At 35.6% G+C, this 16,086-nt stretch overlaps 1 long non-coding RNA gene across 2 annotated transcripts; it reads right to left on the bottom strand.

Moving 5' to 3' along the window:
* Window positions 1-3,288: 3,288 nt before the first annotated feature.
* Window positions 3,289-13,114, bottom strand: LOC139137662 (uncharacterized). 2 transcript variants are annotated; one of them, XR_011553436.1, is made up of 12 exons: window positions 12,854-13,114; window positions 11,766-11,850; window positions 11,001-11,271; window positions 10,705-10,798; window positions 10,285-10,397; window positions 9,421-9,645; window positions 8,487-8,657; window positions 7,561-7,646; window positions 7,329-7,406; window positions 6,880-6,953; window positions 4,045-6,003; window positions 3,289-3,953 (listed from the first exon to the last, which is right to left on the bottom strand). It is a non-coding gene; the product is annotated as an uncharacterized lncRNA (long non-coding RNA). The 2 variants fall into 2 exon arrangements; XR_011553435.1 differs by having other exon boundaries at window positions 3,289-6,003.
* Window positions 13,115-16,086: the final 2,972 nt, after the last annotated feature.

The raw sequence follows: 16,086 nt of genomic DNA, 5'->3' as shown, positions 1-16,086 counted from the left end.
TGACAAATATAGTGCCATACCCATTTCCTCCACCCCAGACATCAAATGGCTCTCCACTTAAATATGCTGTGTCAGTAAGGTTAATACTTTGTATTACATTAAACATACTGAGAAGAAGATGAACATGTTTTCTAGATTAATTTGTCATGAAAGTATTATCAAAATATACAGCTGTTATTATTGCTTTATTGTCATTAAGGGTTCTTATTTGCAGTGAAGTTCATTACCAAAATCAAGTATCTAATACCTTATCATCAAACAGTCAAGTAATCCTTCAAGCTCAGAATTATGCAATAGATGCCCACTAAATTATTCCAAAGTGGCAAATCTGTACGTTTTATCCAATGGCAGAATATTTGTATTGTTTATTAGATATGCAATAGATGTTTACTGAATTGTTATAAAGTAGATGATTGTTTTCAAATAATTATCAATGTAGCAAATTAGTATCAAAGTTGGAAAATCTATTCATTTTATCAAAAGTCAAAACATTTGTGGCTTTATACTTCAAAATCAAATCATACAAATATCTTAATGGCAAAAAGACAGTGATCTGATTAATTGAGATGTGAAAATTTAAGTGCTATATTCATGATACCACACTGGTGGAACACACACAGGCACTCTGAGTTAGAGAAATATTTTCTTTTTAACTTTTCATGCCAGAATTTGAATATACTGTTATAACACACTAGCAATAACATCTCAGCAGTGTTAACTACCTGATTTTCAACAGTTTACTGTGTACATGCACTCCCAATCGCTGGTGCATGTATGTCGTAAACTGGTCAAAATCTCATATTGTACCCATGCTTTGTGCGGTTTATTGCTGGATAAAGCACCCTGGTTTGATAATATAGTATAACTGTATGAATTGATGTAATTTTGCACACGGATGGATGTATCTTTTTATTTAATTCACTTTGTTAACAACTATTTTCTTTTGTGCAAGTGCATATGTACCATTAAAACAGCACAACAACTTTCAGATCGGCATTTAACCTAGCATGTTGAAACTACAGGCTTGGTACTTTCTGTCAATCAAAACAGAAAAAAATAAAGTCTTCAAAATTTTAAGTCTCTATTTTTGTGGTGCTTTGTTACTCTGACAGATGATCTCTTTATGAACACAAAACCACTAAACCATAAAAAAATTTCGCTGCTGAAACATTCAACAGATCACTGAAGCATGCATACATGTACATTCCAGTGTCTTCCATAAAGTAAAAAAGGATATGGTCATTTTGAAATAGTGTTTGATCTTTATCATGTAGTATAAAATTTACCCAGGTTAGATGTGATTAAATGGTGATATATTTATTTCAGGTATATTGTGTTGTTCAAAATCTCACGTCACTTGGGTTTTGTAGATTTCTGTTGTTTGTTTAGTTTTTAGTGTGTAAATTTCACCTCTGTACATCCATAGTTAACTAGGAATAATGGGGTGGATGGGTGGTTATGGCGATTTTCAGTTACTGTATTTGTGAAGTATTCATCAACTTTATATTCTACTGGATACCTGCATGCCAGTTTATAGGGTGCCATTTATGCAGATAGGCATATTTAAAGATCACTGACCTTGTACCCAGAATGTCACATGATGATTATTGTACACACCTCTGCATACTGTAGAGCTGACCCATGCAGACCCTTATAATGGCTGCTCAGTGTGATTTGATAAAAATTTCTGAGTTGTGAATTAACAAAGTTTTCTTTACCTATCACACTCATCAGCTGTTTGTTGTCTAAAACTTTGTATTGCTTGTTGTTCAATGTGGTACATAAGTCTTATTTACCTGAGGGTGAATTCAGTTCAGAGTATCAGTTTCTGAAAGGTCTCAGGCTGGCCACCACAGTTCATGTCTAAGAGTGATTTATGAGCCAGATTAGTGTTTCTCCAAAAGGGCACAATTTGTACATGTAGTCATAATAAAGATAGAATACACCTCAGGGACAGATATTGTGACTCTCAAAATTATACATTTTTCTGTTCTACCACTTATGGGGGCTCATTCTAAAGTTGTTCAAATAAGATAAATTGTGACAGTCTTAGTTTTTCAAAAATTAAATAATTTTTATTTTCCCCTGTAGCATTAACACAGGGATGGCAGCCATTTTGAATCTCAAATATCAGTAAATGTTAGGTATTTGTTTTTGAAGCTAAACTTTGCATGATGACCCTTGATTTTTATTCATGATTAGGTAAGAAAATGGTTAAAAGTTTCATTGAGGAAAGTTTGAGCACAAGATGCATACTTATCCTGCTTTCTTGTTGACCATGATAATGTGCCATATTTCATGATCAAAGGTGGTCAACCATGTTTTAACCTATCATTAGCGCTGATCATGATCAAAACTGACAATGATTTGACAATGAATGACAACTCACACACTCATAATCAAATCATGGTCATGAGATGGTCAAGAATGGATACAGTGACCATGAAAACATGGTCATATTAGAGTCATCACTTCCACACTGCCATTTGGCCATGACTGACAGTCACAGAGTCAATGATGGTCATAAGATGGTCAAGTAAAAACTGTGACCATTAACACAGTTATATTATAGTCATCACTTGACAATGATATGACATGATCGACAGTAACCAAATCATTGCCAAAACATGGTCATAAGATTAGATCAGAAAATAAAGTGATAATGAAACATTATCATGTCAGAGTCATCAGATGGACTATTAGACCATGATTGACTGTCAATGACTGCCAAATTATCGTCAAACTGATCCAAAATACCAAAATGGAGCAAAAACTACCCTGCTGATGGTCACGAGTCAAAATCTATCATGAGGGAAGACTGTCAATATGGTCAGTGGCCATGTAAATTGTTGTCATCAGAAGGCATATGCAGTAACAGAAAATTTGCCAACTGACAGCATTTTAAAGGAACTATAAATCTACTTTAATCTTAATCCATCTCAGAGGAGTTTTTACAATACTGGATGTCAATTTACCAATGTCATGAACCATTGCCTGTTTCCCTACATCATGTGAAGAGAGTCTTATCACTAATGAAAGTATTTGTTTATCAGCAAAAATTGGAAATGAATGAATGATTTTATTGTTCATAACAATGTCAAGTGTATTGCTCTGATCAAAATGGGATGCTAAAATTAAAATGATCTGAAAATAACTGCCTGTAGGCCTCTGTTCTTTCAAACGCACATTCCCACATGTCTGCGACAATCAGGGCCATTGAATTAAATCAAACAGCAGTCGTTCTCAGATACATCACATTTTTTGTGGAAATAACCCAAGAGAATGCGGGACAGCAAGATGATAATTTATTCTCAGACAAGTTTGCAGGAAATACAAGTGTTTTTCTGAAAGTAAATGCTGTCACATAATCAACACTTTGTTACATCAGAAATGGACAGTTTACCCTCCCGTGGTCACAGTTTTTACTTCCTCAAATGTGACAACTCCGTTGATCACTTTTTTGTAAGTGCACATCACAAACGCTGTAGTTCATGTCACAACATATTTCAAAGTCTACAATTACATAAGAATGTCATCATTTGCAGTTTTGAAATAAAGGTCCTCTTTTTCTGATCACCCTAATTATACATTTATTCAGGTCATGTTCAGATATTTATTCACATTATTGCAATGCAAAAGCTACATATGGGTGTAACTCCGCGGATCTTATAAAACTATATATGTGAATCTTGAAGATGAATAATTGATCTACCTTTCTGTTACAGTACAAACAAGTGAGAAAGGAGTTTTGCAAGGCATATGACATTCTGGAAATTTGCACAGACAGATTGGTTTCAACTTTTGCATCAATAATGATAATAATAATAACGTTATGATACTACTATATTGTCTGTGGATATACGATGGTAAATACTACTACTACTAATAATAATAAAAATAACAACAAAAATGGTTATAAAACTAATGAACATGTAAGACATGGAAGAAGATAGCTCTGTGGCGGGGTTGACCTTTGACCCGCATAGCGATGCCCGCTACCCCGCCAACAGATAGCTGCGTTTCCACAGCTAGGAAGAAGAATACTTGACAATATTTAATTACATCACATTGCAAATTACTAGATGTCTAAATATATAAGCTTACTGGTGATCTATAATTGATGTTTCTATAAGGTATTGATGTTTATATATGGTATTTTTAGGAGTACCCTAAAAGCAAGACTGCAGTTGATAATAGCTTTTAAACTAGTTTCTTTGTTGTTTATGTAATTACTTGCAGTTTTTCAAACAATCTTTTTCTAGCTTGAAAATGACATTGGCAATGAAAATAAAATGCATATCATCTTCAACAGCAATAATTATCAGCTGGTGTCTTTGGTTTTCCTTTCCTACCCATGATTCAATTTCAAGGTAATGAGCGTTCCGCCTAAAGTTTGAAATGAGGCGTTACAGGTTAGGGATGGGATATATGGCCCTAGCTGCTTTACTTGTAAACAGTACGACTAACCAACACATCTCAAAGTATTTTGCCCAGTACCTAGATGGTCATTCTGACACCATTCATTCATGTCAGTTGCGGACCTCACCATTTATAAAGTCATTTATGGGTTGATCTATTAATCTTTGTACCGAGATCAACACACCATTATTTACATACCTATAATACAGTTTCATACACATACTGCAGAGTCGTTCAAATTTTAAAATGAGGGACCCTGGTAAATATGTGGCTGAGATCTCGAGAACCCTCAGTGGATCTTATGCAAATATCCTTTTATACACTCAACATACATTAAATATCTTGATTAAGTGTGCATCAACAAAAACAACAGAAAAATAGAATCAATACAAAAGGAAACATTTTCTCTCGAACTATACCTATCACCATTATTTATGTAATATATAGGAAAAAAACAAAGATAAAGTAAAATACGTAAACTTTTCTATTTTTTTGGTTAGCATTATCTTACTGATATATATTTGATATTGAATTGCCAGATCGTTGTGCAGAAACAGTAGAGATTTTAAACTGTTCCCACCAATTGTGTTTGGGCCAAACCACACGTGGCCAAATCGTTGTGGTGGTTCAGGAGCAGAAATTCTTTCACTATGTCGATGGTTAAATAGGTAGCTAATAATTCTTATTAGAACGCGCAAACGTGCTTAAAGTACTTCGCGCCTCGAAAACGAAAGACCTAAACTTCTGCCCAAACTTTCCTCAAGCTATAACTTTTGACCATTCTAGTTTTCTTTCAAAATCAAGAATAAAAATCGGGGGTCACCATGCAAACTTTGGAACCACAGATTGAAACACATTATTACCAAACATTTACGGATATTTGAAATTCAAAATGGCCGTCATCCCTTGTTATCTCCATGGCAGAAAATAAAATTCCCGATTTTTAGAGAACAAAGCCAGTGAAAACCTTAGGTACTCCATGAGGTTCAAAATGAACCACCACAAGTGGTAGGCAAACAGAAATATTGTGAAAGATTGAGAGTCCGAATATCTGTCCCCGAGGTAGTACATTTGAAAACAAAGTGAAAATTACCACTGATGTTAAATAGTGTGATATTGCTAATTTTATACCCTTTTAATTTGCATATTTTCTATTCCAGTATGCAAACACCTTAATTTGACAAATGCATAGCTTGCCATGCAATCAAACAATTTCTGTACCATGTCGGCATTCAGATTTTTAAACTCTTTCCCTGATTGTTGATTTAAAAGAGATGTACAGTCGATAAAGACAAATGATGTAAAATATGTATTTGTAATTATTTTACTCTGATTGATGAAAGGGACATGCCGTGAAAAATGACTCGTTACGCCTAACTCAAAGGTGATACAAAAAACCTCTAACGGCAGAAACATGGTAGCTTTGATGATGTAAACTCTACTCGTCGTAATTCAACAGTCAACCCACACTCAACATCTTCGTGTTCACTGTGTCATCATCGGAATCCTGGTCACTGCTGTGTCCTGTCATGGAACTATCTTGACGAAGTGTGTATTGACCTCCTTCATTCAGATTAGCCTCTTCTAGAAGAAAAGCAGTGGGATTTAGCACAAGCAATGAACAATACGAAGCGAGTTGTGATTTTTACTTGATAGACAGCTGGTTGATTTTATTTTTCACTTTGAAAGTAATAAAGTTTCAGGATTAATGAATTCAGGTTATATGCTGGAAGATTTATTTAATCTAGTGACGTTTATCGGTGCCTAGACTAATGTTTATCGTGAAGCAGACTTTGCCCAGACTCGGCCGGCAACAAAGAGAATCTCTGAGACAACAGCTTGGTGTTTCGAATTTTAATCTTGAATTGACTCTGAAGAAAACAAACTATATTCTTGAAAGTTTTGAGAGGAGACAACTTATATATTCCAAAAGACCGAAATCCTGGCATACATGAATGTAAAGGGAATAATTCGCTATATTTCAAATGACTAATTGCAGGGCCGTATCTTGAGCGGATGAAATTCTGGGAAAAACTGTATGGCACAGTATATCTTTACAAAGACACCGGTCTTGTCTGTGGAATGTTTCTTGTTTCATTCCGTTTATAACTTACAAATGATGGATGACATATTGAACAGGAGGTGCTCAAACCTTTTTAAAGAAACCTGAAAGCACTGACCGTCTTAATGTCGCATTTGGAAAGTAAGTCCAACCATAACTATTGAAGACCATAACAATATTGTGGAGTAAAAAAGGCAATTCAACCTGGAGTCTCAAATCTTAAAGTCATGTTTATTAACAGTTTTTATTTATTTTACCAACTTGTATTCATTTTATTGCCTTTATAGAAAGTAGAGCCTATCTCTATCGGGACAGTGAAGATATTTGTGATGGGATCATGGTTTTCAGAAATGGTTCGGTGTGATGTCGAATATTTTCATTAATCGTCTGATACCTACTATCATACGAGTCCTCTGTGTTCTGCTTTGGATCATCTGTGCATTCAGTCACTATGGGGAATCATGCCCTTTGTCTGAGAGAGACATTAGGAATTAGAATTAGAAAATAAATATCAATTTTATGTATTATTGGCTGAACACATTGGTTTATGTGTCCGAGAGAAGATGAACAGCTGACAGTTTGCTTGACGCAAGTGTTAACTACACCAAAGATTTCAATTTATATAAGAATGTATCGCGATAAACAAAGATGCAAATTGTATTCTTGACTTTTGCAATAATAACAATAACTGTAACGGAAATTCCTTCATGTTTGTGTACAGTACAAATTATATCCTTCGGAAATGAATACCTCTTTCAAAAATGTGTCAAAGGCGACTTTTAAGTTTTTAATTCATTTAAAGGCGTTTTGATTATATTGTCAAAATAAATAGATTAAGGTTAGTAACCTTCTGGTGCGCTAGTTTCAGGAATTCCATTTGTAGACTCCCCACTTTCGGCTATTCCTTTTGCAAGTGTTTTGTCCTCTGGAAAATAAAATCATGAGAAAATTAGGTGACAGAAGATACTTTTATGAGTAATCTATGTTTTAGAAAATGAAACTTCGGCAAGGTCTGATGAGAGAGAGAGAGAGAGAGAGAGAGAGAGAGAGAGAGAGAGAGAGAGAGAATGAATCATCACCTTTTACATCGCGGTCGATAACCTCTTCATTTATCGGTGTTTGCTCGGATTCTTCACCATTGGTTTCGTGAGTTCCAGTCGCATCGCTGGAATAAAGGTAAGTATTATTGCCTTAGAACCAAATCTAAATGTATTTACGCTTCATAAGATGTTCATTTAAATAGAAGTGTAAAGAGAAGGGCATTTGTTCCTCGAACATTTTCAAAGGCGGAAAATCAGTAAAAACAATATCAGAGAAGGATAAACCAAAAGGTCATATGAATGCTCTTGTGTACCCGATTGCACATGTCGGACAACATGTTTGGCCGCATCTTCTGCAAATGCTTATGTTAAAGATTACAAAATGCCTAAAATTGCGAACCTTCGTCGGATTTGCACTGAGGGGGCTTTCCATTATGAGGGAGGCATTTCAACAATGGTTTATAATTGCAAGCTATATCACAACAACAACTTGTAAAATATCATTTTCCACTACACTCTATCATATAGAACTTCTTTAATGCATATAGTTCCTAAGGTAGCGTTGACAACTTCAAGTGAAGTTGGCGAAAGCAAAGTTTTAGCTGTATTAAAAGTTCACCTATTGGCAGTCCACATTACATATTTCTCTCCTTCTTCAACCGCTGAATTAGAATATCTGGAATTTATGTTCTTTCAAAAAATTGAAAAATTGCAAATTTAACCCTCCATACAGGAGGGATTTTATAAATATAACTATTCGGACAGGTATTCCGAAAATGACCTCTATCCCTCCGCCCCTCATAATAAATGAAAACTCCCTTACCAGTACAAGATATGAAGGAAGTTTTGAAGATTTTGAAGCAATATACTTGAAACAAAGTTTTCGAACACATTTTGAAGTCAATATCCCTACGTTAAAATAAAACATATTTTGCTGTCAAAGATTGTTGCCAGCTAAGTCTCACCTCTGTTCCGAATTCTTCATTTCGATGACGTTGACATTGACAGTTGTGTGTGGTATTGGATATGTTGCACCATTTGGCACACCAATTTGTACTCCATTTCGACAGGTTTATAGGTATAGCCATTATGCCGATTATGGTTCTGGACGCCGTTACATCTTGGTACACCACGATCTGATATTAAACGAGAGGTAATGTCGGTAAAACACATTATTTGGGGAAGGATGCAACCACAAGACATTTTATTTGAATTTTCATCAATCAAGAGACTCGAAGCAAATAAAGGTGCTGTCACCATTGGTTTCATTAAGGAGCAGAAAGAAGGACCAAATAGACCACAGGTTATGGATACGTTCATTCAAAGCAGCCGCTTTTCTCTGCGTGAACTCCTTTTAAGCTTATATTAGTTACAAAAGACGGCACATGCTTTGTTTTTCCGGTTAGTTTTACAACAATATATTTATACTGGTATAGTGGTGTTTTTTCCGGAAAACCAAATTTTAGATTCAATAGAATGTTTCTCGGCAAAGTAAATACACCTATGATATATGGCAATATATAAATTCTGGTTCCATTGGAGTAAATTTATCTGAAGTAAAAAACAAAAACAAAACACAACAACAACAAAACAGCCTGGTGGTAGGGGGCCTTTTGTTGTGAGAAATTTAAACGCATAGGGTGTTTCAGCAGACAAACTGTGTCAGAAACGTCACCACGATAAGGTGGAGTCAACATGTCAAAATACGATTAATGTGACTCGCTGGGACGACCAAATGGAAGCATTGAAGGGTACGCTAGAGCTGGCCTAGCTGATATATATAGAGAGGTCAAAAGGTGACCACATGATCGTGTTCGATTATTTGAAAACATTACAATTTTAAATTGTTAAGTCTATCTATGATGGAAATGGAAGCTCATAATGAAAAACAATCAGTACCATTCCTCGTTGGATCTCGTTTTCTGTATTTCTTGAGATACTTGCACAAGGCAAATATAACTAGCCCTAGAGTAGCAAGAACGACACAAATAGCTATAATAGTAAGGGGAATTCCCCAACCATTGTGCTCGCTGTCAGTTGATAATGTGATGACAGAGGCGTAATCATCAGTGGAGATCTCTTCGCCAGAGTGCATAGAGACGGCATCTTCTGTGTGAGGCACAGCTGCAGTGAAGTATAGTCGATCGTTAGCACTTTAAAAAAGTTACTTGTGTTTACATAATTCCAAATCATGGAATAAATACCGAACTAAACTTTTAATATATCACATCGTCTTTCAGGAAGACTGCAGTTATATAATTAGTGAGTAACTGGACAGGAAAATGAGATTTCTCTGTTATAGCTGTTTTAAATTTGTACCGTTTACTATAGTAACATACGAGACAACTGTCTACTTTGCTATAAAGCTTGGTTAGTTTGTGTCCACATATCCTTAATCAGATATAAAGGTCAAAGGTTAAGAGTTAATGTTACAATTTCTGTCAGCCTATGTCATGCATGCTTCCACGTTATACAGGTTGGGTCACGCAACAAAGGTTACATAAACAACTCCAGGCTTGTATCGAACAATTGGACTCTTTATAAGCTCAATTTTATTTAACTTTGCGACTGTCAAAATGTTATAATAAGGGACTATCTTGACTCTGCCCTTTCAGACAGAAATCAAAAAGAAGAAGTAATCGCTGCATTTTAAGCTAAAGTATACAGACTGCAGATATTTGACACCATGGCATTCCATAATGTACAAGCCTGCACCCTTTATTGGGTTAGCTATGCGGACACATTTGTATACCAATTACTTACGGAATGTGGTGCCTGTTGATTTAGTGATAGAAACATTTTCACAATCGCTTTCACAAGTTGTATCATGCGATCGAGATCCCTTTGTCACTGTCTTCAAGCCACATTCTTCACACCTGACGTTTTATTGGTGAGAAAGTTTATTCACTGGTCAAAGCTATTAACAATATTCCAAAAAGGACTGAATTGATGAATTGGAAAAAAAAGAAAAACAAAGAAGCAAATGAGAAAGCTTAGGCAAACTATTAAATTAAATAAAAGTAGGTAAATAAATAAATAAATAAATAAATAAATATATATGCGTATATGTATATATATATATATATATATATATATATATATATATATATATATATATATAAGACTTCATGCAAAATACTGTCACATATTTGCCAAAAATATTTACATTTAGGACAATCATACCTTGTATGATTTTGACACGAAGTCGTCCAGTCCTTTGTGTCTGAGAATGTACCATCGGGGCATTCCCCACATACGACGTTGTGTGTTGAGTTACCTGATTTGATAAATCAGACATGCGATTTAGAAACTCGAATTCTATCATTAACCCAAATGACACAGATTGAAAGACCAAGCTGCACTTGAAAAGTAAATGGGGTGACTATTTCTGAAGAAAGTCAATTTTTATTTACATTTTTGGTCTCTACTTGGGTTGTTAAGTGAAAGAAAGTCATAGATGTATCTTTTGTTATTCTCACCTGGTATAGCTACTCTTTCACCTATTCCACATTTTCTCCAAGGACACAGTAGCCAGACACAGACAGGTACGTGTAATTTACACATTGACAGACCGTGTCCTCAGTCTTGTGCCATATTGTAAAACTTGGCATTTACATTACAGGATGTGTGTGGGAAACATTGTGTAAGGGTGTTAAACGTGGCTGTAAATGTCCCATCTTCACACGGAGAACAGAAGATCTCGTTTGAATTGACATTCTGTTGAACTCCCAGCCTCTGCTATATGGTAAGCTGGAAAAGAATGCGTGTATCACTTCGTTATAATTAGTGTAGAGAAATAGTTTCCTAATCTATGCTGAAGTAAGAAATATTAACCTTACAGCAATGGATTTTGTGCAATATGCAACGGTATTGTTGATCAAAACAATCCTTGGCGGCACTAGACTCAGTTGTAAACCATACTATACTGATATAGGACGTTACACTATTATAGACTGTGTTCTCAAGTTGAACAAGGGGAACATTTCTCAACGCGGGTTTTTATTTTCGGAGACTGAACAAACTGGAAAACGCATCAAAACTTACAGATAGGCTTATTGGAGTTTTAAAATCACTATCAAAGTCAACATATCATGCATTCTCAATTAGGAAGAATTCTACATATACATGTAGTTTGATGTATGCGTTGAGCAAATGTTACACAAGGAGAGTTTGAAAAAGGTGTTTACTTATTCGATGGAAACAAGAAAGGAATTGTAATCGGGCGTGTTTGCAGTCACACTCACCTGCGGGACATTGCATGTTAAAACAACTGGATGTTTCTAGAATTGGTCTTGCAAGTGCTAGCTTTGGAACATTGTTCATCAAAACCTGAAATAAGCAATCGGAATGCAAGTTGTTTTTTAAAAATTATACATGTCAATAATTTTATCTTTACATGGCATTTAAGACGCGTGGATATTTATTTCTATTTATATCGAAACCTATAATAGTGTGCGATTAGTATTTACCGACGAGAGAAAGGTCATTCGGTTAAATAGGGCAGGGGCCTTTGACCATACATATCAGTTTTCTTCGCATTAAAATGAAACGAGTTACATTCGTTGGGCTTTGTAAGTTTTTTCCTGATCGAAAAAGCTTAATAATTGCCATCACATCTTATCTTTTGACCTCAAGCATTGATCAAACACTATTTTACATTATATCTGAGAATACGTCAGAAAATCTGGTCAGGTAATTTAATTATTGAAAGTACAGCAACAATCATGAGATAACGCCCAGGAGATGAAATGTTTGCGTAGTTACGGAATAAACATAACTATGATCGTTTCGAGTGACGTCATCGACAAACGTGGGCGCGGCTGATCATGCCAAATCATATGATAAAGGTTGTTGGAGGGGTGAGTCATTCAGACTGTGATATGCTGACTAATCATGGAATAGTTTTGAAGTTTCTACTGTTTATCTTATATTGCACAGTAGCAGTCCTTCACAAGATCAGGGCAACCACCACTTGAATACCGTAAGGTTACAGTCACTGCGTATAAAGTAAAATCAGTAGCCCACGAGTCATTACAATTAAAAGCCCCTTATACTTTGTCATACACATAATTTCGAATATCTATGAAGAACGCTATATAAATTTGGCCTACACAGAAAAAAACCAGTCGTACAATAACAGCTAGAATGCACCTTTAAGCCAAAATTGAGATTTATGATCTGGGTTACTGATATCTGTAGTAGCCGTAATTGTAGCTAGCGAGCAGTCAGTTTGTTATTGGCATAAGCCAAAGATCACGAGAATGTGTTGTATCTTTCCCGAAGGTTTAAATGACCTTAATCAAATTTAAGAGGTAAAAAGTAATCAACTTACCGTACACCAAACCAATATCACATATCTTTTGTAAAACGCCCAGCGTGCCATCGATGTACCAGTCGAATGTTTGCTTGGCAAAACTTAAAATTTATACCTAATATCACGGTCGAGCTTGTTGACTCAGTCCTTACTGTTTCAGGGGGATTCAAATCTAAACCTGGCTTGAGATTTTTCATCTCACCATACCTCTCAAACAAGAACAGGGAATGAAATTCTCCATAGACCTTTAAGACGCAAAGAGTACACTTCTGAACTGAGTCAAGATTCCGCTTTGAATGACCTCATATCTATTTTTTTCGATAGCTGCCAAAACGTTGCAAGGCATGTCGGGTACGGCCAATCTATTGTGATAGATAGGATATCCGGCGCTTACTACCTTCATACCTTTATATAATACAGAACCTAAAGACTTCACCTTTGATTGGTCAACTCACTGAGATATTCAAGGCATCATTGTTGAAAATACAATTAAGAGTTGAATCAAAATGTGTAATATACCATTTTATTATTACCTGTGTTGATGTTGGGGAACTCTGCACATATCATTTGATAAGGCAATATATCAGTCCTCTGAGGGCGCATTTATCTATCTATCTATCTAGAAAAATTGTAAAGCGCCAATATCCAAAGTTAAACAATGCTCAGTGGCGCTTAGAGTTACAATGAAAATGTTCTCTGGAAGATGTAAGTTTTTAAGGGTCTTTTGAAAATGTTGACATTAGGACAGGTTTTTTATGTCCAGGAGTAAAGAGTTCCAAAGGAAGGCATTTATCAGATGAACGAAGAATACGTGATGAGGCACAAGGTGTTATTAAATTCCTGAGATATTGTGGAGCTTGTCCATTTAGGGCTTTGTAAGTAATCAGCAAAAGTTTGTATATAATGCGATGATGTACTGGAAGCCAGTGAAGTTGCATAAGTACCGGGGGTAATTATTATTTCACTTTATTTCGGACTAAATATGTCCATAGAAATCTCAGTACAATAATGAATTAAGGTACAGATAAATAAATATCATAATACACACTGAAGTAGTGATTTTAGTGGTGCACTATCATGCAAAAAAAAAACCACAACCGCTCAATGGAAAAGTGATTTTATCCACATTTTGCGGAGATCAGAAATAAAATACATGCAATCATAAACTTGACGTACACTCGTATTTCCACTGCGTGATAAACGTACTATAAAACCATACATTTGTTTTCTAAGAAGAGCATCAAAGTTGCACAGCCCATTTGTGACAAACATGGAGCTGGCACTACTTTGTCTCTCATAACCCAAAAAAATACGGGCGGCATTGTTGTAGGCAACTTTCAGTTTTCTCATGGCATCAGCAGAATATTTGAACCAGAGGTGGCCACCGTACAATTGAGAGCAATACACTTTAAAAATTCTACATTTCACTTGAAAAGAGCACAAGGAAAATTTCCTTAGCAGCATATTTGCTGAGACATAGAATGCTCTCCTTTGTCGCTCAATATCGCTATCGTCTCTAAAGTTATGTGTTAACAAAAACCCAAGATATTTCTTTCTTTCGACAAAAACAATTTTGACACCATTGAGGTAAACAGCGGGAATGTGCTTAACTTTAGAACTATCTGATGTGACACACAAACATTCGGTCTTTTTCGTGTTGAAGACAATGTCATGAGTATTACTATAAGTGCTGCAAATGATGACTAATTTCTGTGTCCCTTTCACAGAGGGACTTATCAGACAAATATCATCAGCATAAAAGAGGTGATTGATGAACATGCCACCAATATTACAACCTCGTGAAGTTTCAAGTTTATAGCTTAAATCATCAATATAAATATTAAATAGTTTCGGTGACAATATTCCACCCTGCTTAACGCCATTTTTCACGTTGAAACCCTCTGAAATGCAACAGCCCCAACGGATAAAAATATATTGCGACCTATACCAAACAAAGAGAAACCTAACAAAGCAAATAGGCACTTTACGAAAAATCAACTTTTTAAACAATGTCCAGTGATTAACACGATCAAATGCTTTGGAAGCATCCATGAAAGTTACAATTACGTTGCTACCATGTTTCTTATAATAGTGAATGATTTCTTTCAGAATGAAAATGCACATATCAGTTGAATGATCCTTTTTAAACCCAAATTGGTAATGTGAAGTTTCAAGAAATGACTCAATTCTCTTCATTAAAACTAATTCCATAATTTTCGATGCAGCAGTCGATAATGCAATAGGCCGGTAGTTATTTTTGTCATTTATATTCTTATTCTTATCTTTAACAATGGGGACTAAGATGGTATCCGAAAGTCTATTAGGACAAACAGCATGAACAAGCATCGAAGTAAAACACATGCTAAGCAAAACTGACACCTTGTCACTGGCGTACAGTGCAGAAATGAGTCTGGACCAGCAGATTTACCTGTTTGTAGATTACTTATTGCATTACTAACATCATTGGGTAAAATAATGATATCCACGTCACCTTCGCAGTTATCAATCATGTCTAAAAATCTGGTCACTTTTAGTATGGACAACATTAAAAAGATTACTGTAATGCTCACGCCACATTTCTGCAATATTTGCATCGCCACTACAGCCACTTACGTTATTTGGCTTGGAAGAAATCATTGCATTTATTTTATGAACTGAACGCCAAAAATTACTATTGTTACCAGAGTGAAGACTTTTAGCCGCAGCATCGGCTTTAATTTGATCTTCATTACGTCGACAGACTCGCAGTGCACACTTAAATTGCGCTTGAGTACGACGTTTGAATTCAAAAAGTGGACCATTTCTAGGTTTTCACGCCACAAAGTGAAAGCGTCGCGAGCAATAGAGTGGATTTCTTTCAAGTGATCATTCCAACCTGGCACCTCATTATTGTTACTTTTATGCACATTGGGAATTACGTTTTTACTAGCGGAATACAGACTGTCAATAATATCATTATAGAACTTCGAAATACTTTCAACGTGTGATTTATCACTGCAATGTACATTCTTACAACTTAAAGCATTGTAAAGTAATGTGGTCGGATTTCCTGGTCTTTGTAACAATTCTAGCTGCTGTGTTTTGGGCACGTTGTAACCGCTGTAATTGTGTATCGAGCAAGCCATAAAGTAGAGCATTGCAGTAGTCAAGCTTTGAAGATATAACGGCGTGGACGAGGGTGGCACAGGAATCTCTGGACAAGTACTTTCTGATACGACCAATTTTGCGAAGGAGGAAGTGAATAGCACTGC

The sequence above is a fragment of the Ptychodera flava genome, chromosome 7 (genome assembly GCF_041260155.1).
Source record: "Ptychodera flava strain L36383 chromosome 7, AS_Pfla_20210202, whole genome shotgun sequence".
Classification (NCBI taxonomy): domain Eukaryota; kingdom Metazoa; phylum Hemichordata; class Enteropneusta; family Ptychoderidae; genus Ptychodera; species Ptychodera flava.
This window is presented reverse-complemented; position numbering and strand designations above follow the sequence as displayed.